Source organism: Eptesicus fuscus, chromosome 24 (assembly GCF_027574615.1).
Source record: "Eptesicus fuscus isolate TK198812 chromosome 24, DD_ASM_mEF_20220401, whole genome shotgun sequence".
NCBI lineage: Eukaryota > Metazoa > Chordata > Mammalia > Chiroptera > Vespertilionidae > Eptesicus > Eptesicus fuscus.
This window is the reverse complement of record NC_072496.1, coordinates 7,360,359-7,368,166: the sequence shown is the minus strand read 5'-3', so window position 1 is coordinate 7,368,166 and position 7,808 is coordinate 7,360,359. Positions and strand designations below refer to the sequence as shown.

Here is a 7,808-nt window from a genome sequence, read left to right as displayed (position 1 = left end):
CGCTTCCGGAGAAAAAGAAAAATAGGTTTATATATTTGCGTTACACTTATTTTGTGCAGTTATTCAGTGTCTGGTAAGTTAATGTTCAAGAAAAAATATTAATTTTTATTAAAATGTTCTATTATTTGCCGAAACCGGTTTGGCTCAGTGGATAGAGCGTCGGCCTGCGAACTCAAGGGTCCCAGATTCGATTCCGGTCAAGGGCATGTACCTTGGTTGCGGGCACATCCCCAGTAGGGGGTGTGCAGGAGGCAGCTGATTGATGTTTCTCTCTCATCGATGTTTCTAACTCTCTATCCCTCTCTCTTCCTCTCTGTAAAAAATTAATAAAATATATTTTTAAATAAATAAAATTAAAATAAAATAAAATGTTCTATTATTTTATGTTCATGATGACTCATTATTTCAGCCCTTTGTATTCCTCATGTCTCTATCGAAATAAACCTACGTTTCTAAGAAAACGGAAGCTTTTGTTTTTTTTGCAGCCCACATAACCTTAAACCTTGCTTATCTGGCCCATGTTAGCCTTTGAGTTTGACATGCTTGCTCTACAAGATGAAATGGATTGGTAAGATCAGGTTCTCCATAGAATAACTTGAAGAGCATTTATAAAGGAACTAGAGGCCCGATGCACGAAGATTCGTGCAAGAATCGGCCTTCCTTCCCCTGGCTGCCAGCACCGCCTTTGCTCTGGCTGGAGCTGCCTTTTCGCTCCGGCCCCGGAGCCGCCTTTCCGCCTTCCCACGCTGCCCAGAGGCCCAGAGCGGCTGGGGTGGTGCAGAATGCCTGCGTCGTTGCCATGGTGTCTCAAGCGTCCCGCCCTGCCCCCGGCCGCTGGGCGCCTGCGATTGCAAATTAAACCACCATCTTTGTTGGGCTAATTTGCATACTCACTCCTGATTGGCTGGTGGGTGTCACAAAGGTACGGTCAATTAGAATGTTACTCTTTTATTAGTGTAGATGCCTAGCCCTCACCCCAAGCCAATTAAACCAGAATTTCTGGAGCCTGGGCAATGACTTTTTTTTTTTTTAAATCCCCGGTAACTAGCATGCAGCCAGAATTGAGACCCATGCGACCAGATGATGAACTGTAAGACCCTCCAGCTCTGCTTCTACCTTCAGGCCCCACCCCCCCTTAGACTAGAGGTCTTTTCGCCCTTACAGGGCTCACCAGGAGCTCTGCTGGGGGTTGGCTAGTTTCTCTGTCTCATAAGATTGTCCCCAACGTCTTGAGCAATTCTTGGGATGCCCTCCATGTCCCAACTGTCCTTCTGTCCCTGAACTAGCCATTGCTAGCATCTCCTTCTACCCACCAGGCGTGGAAGCCCCGCCCCACTGTCACGGGGAAGCACATCACGGAAGACAGCTGCACCCATTGAAAGACGACCCTCTTCCTGGCCTTGGGGAGAGCCGGCCCTGTCCGACTTCAATCGGGTTCATTCTAATCCGCGGTCTTGCGGGAGGCGAGAAAAGCTCTTCTCTCTGAAGATGACTCAGTTCTCCCAAAGCTGCGCTAACATCTCACTCAGCCGGTGTCGGGGAGGAGCTCTGGCTACAGAAATCACCGTCTGGGCGCCTGAAGGCCCCGTTCTTCACCCCTCCCTCTGCCTCCTGTCACCCCCATCTCTGGGAGCCACCCCCTACACTGGGAGGGCTGCACACAATACTTTTAGGCGCAACTAGTAATAAAAATAACTCATGCCGCCCTAACCGGTTTGGCTCAGTGGATAGAGCGTCAGCCTGCGGACTGAAAGGTCCCAGGTTCAATTCCGGTCAAGGGCATGTACCTTGGTTGCGGGCACATCCCCAGTAGGGAGTGTGCAGGAGGCAGCTGATTGATGTTTCTGACTCTCTGTCCCTCTCTCTTCCTCTCTGTAAAAATCAATAAAATACACTTAAAAAATAATAATAATAACTCATACCAAGGATACCCCAGACGCCAGGCTCTGTGGGAAGTATTTACACACACGGTTTCACGGATTCTTCCCGAGTACCCACAGGCGATGATAGTGTTATTGTGATCATTAGCATCCTCCTCCTCATCATCATCACTGGCGTTTTACAAAGGAGGACGCTGAGATGTCGTCCCTCACGATGCCTGTGCCCAGCCTGGGACACCACGACGCCACATGAGATGAGATCAACTTCACCCAAACTGAATCCCAAAAACCGAAAAGCAAACAGTTGCTTCCAACGTTCTCCAGGACAGACCACATATTAGGTCACAGAACAAACCTCAACCAATTCAGGAAGGCTGAAATCGCAGCACTGGACCCCAAGACCATGGCGCTGGGGTTTCTCCCCGCTACACACCAGCCCAGAGGCCAGGGATTCCACACATCCGGCTCACTCCGATTCACCTGACCCTGAACAAACACACGTAAGCTCTCTGATCCTGAAGCCACTAATTGCTGCCACGTCCCCATGTGCGTTCGGGGTTGGGTTTATAACGCAGTGGGATGGCATCATCGATGTCAATCAGTCAGCACTTATTGAGCACCTACGCTGCGCTCCACGCTATTCCGGGCGCTGAAAACACAGCGGGGAATACAACGAACACCCCTGACCTCGAAGAGCCGACATTCCGGTAGGAAGAGGCAGAAAGAGAATAATAAACACACAGGTAGCCCTTTATCTCGTGGGGGAGAGGGCTAAGCAGAATGGGGAGAGGACGAGGGGGGCGGTGCAGCTTTGAATAGCGGGTGCAGAAAGGTCTCCTCGAGAAAGAGAATGTGAGGAGCAAGGGCTTGAAGGAGGTAAAGCAGAGAGGCCTGTGGGCCACTGGGAACACGTGCTCTTCTTCGTTCTCTCCTTCATGCCGAGATGGATCATGCCGTGGCCATGACTTCATTCCTTTGGTAAACAGTTCACTAAGCAAAAGGGAATGAGGCATCGTTTCGTGATCCCAGTCATTTTTTTAAAAAAAGAGCAGGACAGCCAAGACCGGTTTGGCTCAGTGGTTAGGGCGTCGGCCTGCGGACCCAAGGGTCCCAGGTTCGATTCTGGTCAAGGGCATGTACCTTGGTTGCGGGCACATCCCCAGTGGGGGGTGTGCAGGAGGCAGCTGATCGATGATGTTTCTCTCTCATCGGTGCTTCTAACTCTCTATCCCTCTCCTTTCCTCTCTGGGAAAAAAAATCAATAAAATATATTAAAAAAAAAAAAAAAGAGCAGGACAGAGCTTAACCTATACTCTCTCCAAGGGTGGGTGGGATATGAGTGTGTTGAATCAACAAACTCATCCATCACAAACTCATCCATCACCAATCACTTACTCCTGAGAAGCAAAGACAGGCCCCCTAACTCCCCTACGAGTATTAAACTCGATACAAGTGGTCACAGCACCAGCAGAGCTGTACTCCGACGGAAAGGTGACTACATTTACTTTTAGCATCTTCCCTTCCAGCCGCTGTCTGTTCGCATCACTTACCGCAGGTATGAGTCAGTGTTCTGTGGTCCTAACCTTAGGACGTTGGGATTCGGGGTATTTTTTCTGCCTATCCTATGGTGGGCATTTTTTTTTTCTCCTGGCATTTCACAGTCTTCACAGCAACCATTATTATTGAGATGGGGGTGCCTGGGGTCAGCCAGTCTCACAAGCCTGCCAGCTCCAGCAGGGCTGCTTCCAATGTCCTTGGATTGCAGTCTCCCAGGTAACAAGTGGGCTCCATAGCTCAGTGGTTAGAGCACTGGTCTTGTAAACCAGGGGTCGCGAGTTCGATCCTCGCTGGGGCCTTTGGCTGGCTTTTTTTTTTTTTTTTTCCTTTTTTTTCCTTCATTAGCTCGCATACCTGCAGAACAGAAACTCCCCAAAAGTGGAAAAGTCACCTCTGAAAACGCCATCCGGCACGACGACAAGCGTCCTCCCTCCTGAAATGCAAGGGACGGGGCGTCCTCGCTGCGCTTTGGATGCGACGCGGAAGAGAAAATGCTGGGCCGCAACCAAGAGCAGAAAGAAAAGGGGAAAAAAAAAAAGAAAGAAATAGGAAAGCCATCCTCGGCGGCCGGGGCGCTCCCGGCACCTGCGGGCCCGAGCGCTGGGAACCGGGGCGCGAGGCCCCGGCGGCTCGCTCGCGGCGCCCGGGAGACGGCGTCCCGCGTTGAGTGGCGGGAAGCGGAGGGGGCGTCCGTCCGCCGCCGCGGGAACCCGGGCGCGGGCTGCGGGGCGGGCGCAGGAGGCGCTGCGCCTGCAGTGCGCGCGCGCGGCCGGCAGGTGGCGCTGTGGCACCGGCTCCCGCCCGCCTCTCCCCAAACGCCGGACCAGCATCCCCGGAGCGTGGCCAGCAGCGGCCGGGATGGAAGCCAGGCTGTGGCCGCCACGTGGCACCCCGGCCTCGCAGCCCAGCCTGCAGCCCAGCTTGCATCCCGGGTCCGGGCCCAAAGCAAGCAGCCCACGCTGCTCGGGAAGCCAGTGCCTGCAGCCATCCTCATTCCTCCGTTTCCCGCTGAATTGCAGAGCGCGCGTGACTCCAGAGCCAAGAGTCTTTCCTGAACGCAGGAGGGTGCCCACCCTCGACCTCCTCCCCCCGCATCCCAGGCTGGAGCGGGGTGAAGGGCTGTCTGTGAAGCAGCCTCTAGCCACGTGTGGCCCTGAGGCCTGGAACCTGGCCAGTCCGGATCCAGATGTGCAGAACGTAAACCACAGCCCGGACTAGGAAAACTTAGTTCCAAAAATATTATATATAAACCTTCCCATGAGTAATGTTTTCATTGATTATGTGTTGAAGTGCTACTATTGTAGATAGGGTGGATTACATAAAGTATAGAATTACTTTCATTGTACCTAGTGGGGTTTTTTTAAATATATTTTATTGATTTTTTACAGAGAGGAAGGGAGAGGGACAGAGAGTTAGAAACATCAATCAGCTGCCTCCTGCACACTCCCCACTGGTGATGTGCCCGCAACCAAGGTACATGCCCTTGACCGGAATCGAACCTGGGACCCTTCAGTACGCAGGCCGACGCTCTATCCACTGAGCCAAACCGGTTAGGGCTTACCCAGTTATTTTTTTAAAATGTGGCTAACAGAAAGTTTTAAGGGAAGTACACATGTGGCCTCTATTTGCAGCTCTCCTATTTCTGCAGGTGTAGGGAGTGAGAGCCCTGTGACCTTGAGGTCAAGTTCATTTCTAACCAGGAAATACTGGGGTCCGCAGAGGCCTCTGGGTCTCCCAAAGCCTGCACTGTGCCTGGCACTGATTGAAATGAAACCAAATGCCTCCCCAAAATAATTCTAAACTCCACAAAGGGCAAGAGAAATGTATTCTTTAAATTGACTGTACAAACTGTACGATGTTTACCCTTTGTACGCCATAAGCATCCGTAAATGCAAACGGCAGGGTTTTTTAAATGAAATTCAAAATATCGTGGCGTGTGGGATGGTTTCCGTTTCGGACGCGTGGCAGTTAACCGGTCCATCTTGGCCTGCCGGCTCTCAGCTCTGCTGAAACACACAGGTTCGTGGGTTGTTTTGCCTTCCTGTGCTCAGGGTGTGTGCGGTGAGGTGAAGTGTCCCCAGGGCCCTGAGGAAATGGGTCCCACCCAGGCAGGAAAAACACTCCCCATGCTCACAGAAGGGTCAGCACTTCGCTGGTACGGAATGTCTGTGTGCAAAGCCATTTCAGATCCTGAATGACCCCAGGACCAGGACTACTTACTCGGAAACTGCAAAGGGGGTGAGCATTTTAGGGGGCAGCTTTCCTTGGAAACCCGTCAGCACAGGCCTCCTCCTAGACCTGGGGTATATACGACGAGGGAGTGAAACGTGGCTCTTGGGCCAATGCCACACATTGGGGCGATCAGCAGATGTGTGTCTCTTTGAGCAAGGGCTGATTTATCACCTCAGGTCGTAGCATCTACAAAACAAAATAGAGACGTGCAGTGCCATGCCAGCAAGGAACAATTTTTTAAATGAAGGGCTGCCACCCAGCTCAGTGTTCTGCATGTAATAAGCAAGCCCTGACTAACTCGGGAGTCGGTACAGACAGTATACATGGAGCGTGGTCCTTGGAACCCCGCTAAAGCCTAGCAGTTGTGACCTGGGGCAAGTTAGTTAATCTCTGAGGACCTGACTCCCTTCCTCGGTGAGATGGGGATGATTCAGAGGATCTGTGGTGAGGACATGACGAAATGCACAGCCCAAAGTGCTTGCTAAGTGCTGTCAGTTATCATTCGTGAAACTGGCTTTAGCCCATGGACCTAAAGCCATGTCAGCCGTGGGTTCACACTGCCCTTACTGCACAGTTAGGTGTGAGCATTGGATGCAGGGCTGGCCCCTTCCGTCGGAGCTTTCACTTGGTTTTACTGGTTCTGCGAGTCCCCTACTTGTCTCAGATGTTTATTAGAAGGTTGGGTACTTGTTTGTTGATAGTCATTTCTTACTAAATTTAAAGTATTGAATTAAATTACTGACAAAGCATAGTATGTCCCCCAATGTTCTTGCAGACGGTTTAAATTTAGTGGGAATATAAGCCAATAAGGAAAATACATGGTTTGCCATTTAAATATTGGATTTTCTCTGAAGTCAGTGAGCCTTCACGGAACTCAAATACATACTAGTTATGTGAACAGTAAATGTGTGGAAGACAAGAGTACTGAAGAAACACTCACTCTACCAGTTTTCGCAAGATGTTATAAAGTTCAGCTCATACTCCGAGCCAAGCTTCCCCACTGGGCCTACTGTGTGACCCTGGGACACTACTTCATTTCCCATCGGGCCTACTGTGTGACTGGGACACTATTTCACTTCCCATCAGTCCTACTGTGTGACCCTGGAACACTATTTCATTTCCCATCGGCCTACTGTGTGATCCTGGGACACTATTTCATTTCCCACCAGCCTACTGTGTGACTGGGACACTACTTCATTTCCCATCAGGCCTATTGTGTGACCCTGGGACACTACTTCATTTCCCATCGGCCTACTGTGTGACTGGGACACTATTTCATTTCCCATCGGCCTACTGTGTGACTGGGACACTACTTCATTTCCCATCGGGCCTACTGTGTGACTGGGACACTACTTCATTTCCCATCGGCCTGTGTGACCCTGGGACACTACTTCATTTCCCATCGGCCTGTGTGATCCTGGGGCACTATTTCATTTCCCACAGGCCTACTGTGTGACTGGGACACTCTTTCATTTCCCACAGGCCTACTGTGTGACTGGGACACTCTTTCATTTCCCATAGGCCTACTGTGTGACTGGGACACTACTTCATTTCCCATCAGGCCTATTGTGTGACCCTGGGACACTACTTCATTTCCCATCGGCCTGTGTGATCCTGGGGCACTATTTCATTTCCCACAGGCCTACTGTGTGACTGGGACACTATTTCATTTCCCATCAGGCCTACTGTGTGACCCTGGGACACTACTTCATTTCCCATCCGGCCTACTGTGTGATCCTGGGACTACTTCATTTCCCATCGGGCCTACTGTGTGATCCTGGGACACTATTTCATTTCCCATCGGGCCTACTGTGTGACCCTGGGACACTACTTCATTTCCCATCGGCCTACTGTGTGACTGGGACACTATTTCACTTCCCATCGGGCCTACTGTGTGACCCTGGGACCCTATTTCACTGGCTGTCTCCTCCCCTGTCCAGCTGCCTACTGCTGTACCCCGTTTCCCAGAGAAAGGGGAGGACTCGGGAGCTCCAAAGCATGGCTTAGCTGTGCCAGATACAGACACAAAGGCAGACAAGCCTAGAGCCCTCTGAAGCTAAGCCAGCGCCAGCTGGAACCAGCCAGCCCCCTCCACCTTCTCTGACCCAAATTCCTCTTCTGGAATCAGGTCACTCAGCC

General features: G+C 51.3%; 1 non-coding gene across 1 annotated transcript; it reads left to right on the top strand.

The window, feature by feature from the left end:
- Positions 1–3,663: 3,663 nt before the first annotated feature.
- Positions 3,664–3,736, top strand: TRNAT-UGU (transfer RNA threonine (anticodon UGU)). Its single transcript has one exon. It is a non-coding gene; the product is annotated as a tRNA-Thr (tRNA).
- The last annotated feature ends 4,072 nt before the right edge of the window (positions 3,737–7,808 follow it).